Consider the following 3,578-nt stretch of genomic DNA (forward strand, 5'->3'; position numbering starts at 1 on the left):
GAATCGGAAGACCCAGGCGAGTTGCCAGTTTTTCTTTTCCTGAAATATACTGAGACTAAGGTACGTTCTTATAACCACGTGATATGAATACATGGCCTAATCTTGATTAATCGAATCCGGCAAAGTATCTCTTATGGCCTACTATGCACTGATTGCTATTAATTACGGAAATTATGCCAATAAATAGCTATAGACAGTCCCAGCGAACAAACTGACCTAGAATTCGGTTTCAGTGGGAGAAAAAACACTCCATTTTTGATCTCGAGACAAAATCATATTACTTTCCTGCAAAAGTTCGAGATATTTTTGTATGAACACTAACTTAATTTTGAATGTTTTTTTTTTCCAGAGTTCAGAGCAATGTCTGTTTTTTTCCAGAGTTGAATTCAATGGAGTTCAATGCTATAGAGTGTCTGTTCCGAATCCCACAAACAAATGAAGATCGCAAAGCCGTGGAGAATCTGAAGCCATAATAAGACCACGTACTGTCCCTGTCAAGCACATCCAGAAAAAAAATTGAAAGCGGTATATCTGAGAGAAATAAATAAGTCTCCCGATCTTGTCCAATGATGAAATAAAAGATTAAAGAAATTAATAAGATGAGGGGGGGATCTATCAGAATTTAAATAAGAACTGCACGGTCCCCCTCTTCGATCTCATCTTTACCCCCTTATTAGATGTGCACCGAGGAACCTGTATCATCTAGCATGACCTCGAGAACCAAGTGAATGACCTACAGTAGGTGTGGCCATATTTTTGTGAGAGATGACCTACTTTTTCTACAGTTACCCTGATGCGATCTACCAGCCTAAGATCCAAACATATTCCATAAGTGTAACTGTAACACGTGTATCATCATTATAGAAATAAACATCACTTATTATTCCCATAAGAAAGAGAAATATAATAATCCAAGTATCATAAGTACTTGCATATGCAATTGCAGATATTTGCATGGCAATTGAAAAACGAATTATGAACAGGTACAGAGTTGTGATCGACTTAAAACAGGCTTGTGATCGACCAGCTGATTGCGATCGACTGTTTGGTCACCACTGATCTCCAGAATACCCAGGAAGGTTTGTCACTCAATAACAATGTTGATTAATCATTCTTAAAGATATAAAAACCTGTCTTAACTTGTCGGATGCTATGTAGAACTCGCAGCTCTTATAAATGTAATTCTAACATAATATAGATAAAATAATAATATGAATAAAAAATTATAAATGTAATTCTAACATAAAACAATTCTAACATAATATAGATAAAATAATAATATGAATAAAAACTTATAAATGTAATTCTAAAATAATATTGATAAAATAATAATATGAATAAAAAATTATAAATGTAATTCTATCATAAAACAATTCTAACATAATATAGATAAAATAATAATATGAATAAAAACTCTTATAAATGTAATTCTAACATAATACAGATAAAATAATGATATGAATAAAAACTCTTATAAATGTAATTCTAACATAACTGGCAGCTCTTATGAATGTAATTATAACATAATACAGATAAAATAATAACATAAATAAAAACTTATAAATGTAAATCTAACATAAAACAATAACATAATATAGATAAAAAATAATAATATGAATAAAAACTCTTATAAATGTAATTCTATCATAACATAGATAAAATAAAATGAATAAAAACTTATAAATTTAATTCTATCATAATACAGATCAAATAATATGAATAAAAACTCTTAGAAATGTAATTCTAACATAAATGGCAGCTCTTATGAATGTAAATCTAACATAATATAAATAAAATTATATGAATAAAAACTTATAAATGTAACTCTAACATAAATGGCAGCTCTTATAAATGTAATTATAACATAATACAGATAAAATAATAATATAAATAAAACATAAATGTAATTCTAACATAACTGGCAACTCTAACATAATATAGATAAAAAAATAATATGAATAAAAACTCTTATAAATGTAACTCTAACATAACTGGCAGCTCTTATGAATGTAAATCTAACATATTGCAGATAAAATAATAATATGAATAAAAACTTATAAATGTAATTCTAGCATCATACAGATCAAATAATGATATGAATAAAAACTCTTATAAATGTAATTCTATTATAAATGGCAGCTCTTATGAATGTAAATCTAACATAATATAAATAAAATTATATGAATAAAAACTTATAAATGTAACTCTAACATAAATGGCAGCTCTTATGAATGTAATTCTAACATAATACAGATAAAATAATAATATGAATAAAAACTCTTATAAATGTAATTTTAACATAACATAGATAAAATGATATGAATGAAAACTTATAAATGTAATTCTATCATAATACAGATCAAATAATGATATGAATAAAAACTCATAAATGTAATTCTAACATAACTGGCAGCTCTTATGAATGTAAATCTAACATAATATAGATAAAATAATAATATAAATAAAAACTTATAAATGTAATTCTAACATAACTGGCAACTCTAACATAATATAGATAAAAATAATAATATGAATAAAAACATAAATGTAATTCTATAATAATACAGATAAAATAATATAAATAAAACATAAATGTAATTATAACATAACCGGCAACTCTCTCGAGCCTGTTGTCTCGGACTTTCCAGACAACACAGAGGCTTGTCGAAGTCTACGCACAGTCGCCCCACACGGCTCTCAAATGCCACGAGAGATAATTCCGATAATCCTCGTAAGTTCCTGGAATTATGGGAGCTCGTCCGTTCCTGCGTGGGAAGTCCTGTGGAGCCAGAATAACATGACATACATTTGCAGACTCCAGTTCTTGCCCCGAGGTTTACACAAGGCTCTCTCGGATTGTGTATCACGGCGGATCAAGTCACAGTAGAAGACACATACACACATATACACACTGATCAAGTCACAGTAGAAGACACATATACACATATACACACTGATCAAGTCACAGAAGAAAACACATATACACACTGATCAAGTCACAGATAAAAACACATATACACATATACACACTGATCAAGTCACAGGAGAAAACACATATACACTGATCAAGTCACAGTAGAAAACACATATACACACTGATCAAGTCACAAGAAAACACATATACACATATACACACTGATCAAGTTTTGGAGAAAACACATATACACACTGATCAAGTCACAGTAGAAAACACATATACACACTGATCAAGTCACAAGAAAACACATATACACATATACACACTGATCAAGTCACAGAAAACACATATACACATATACACACTGATCAAGTCACTGAAGAAAACACATATACACATATACACACTGATCAAGTCACAGTAGAAAACACATATACACATATACACACTGATCAAGCCACAGAAGAAAACACATATACACATATACACACTGATCAAGTCACAGGAGAAAACACATATACACATATACACACTGATCAAGTCACAGGAGAAAACACATATACACATATACACACTGATCAAGTCACAGTAGAAAACACATATACACATATACACACTGATCAAGTCACAGGAGAAAACACATATACACACTGATCAAGTC

This window comes from Penaeus vannamei, chromosome 10 (genome assembly GCF_042767895.1).
Source record: "Penaeus vannamei isolate JL-2024 chromosome 10, ASM4276789v1, whole genome shotgun sequence".
In the NCBI taxonomy this organism is placed as follows: domain Eukaryota; kingdom Metazoa; phylum Arthropoda; class Malacostraca; order Decapoda; family Penaeidae; genus Penaeus; species Penaeus vannamei.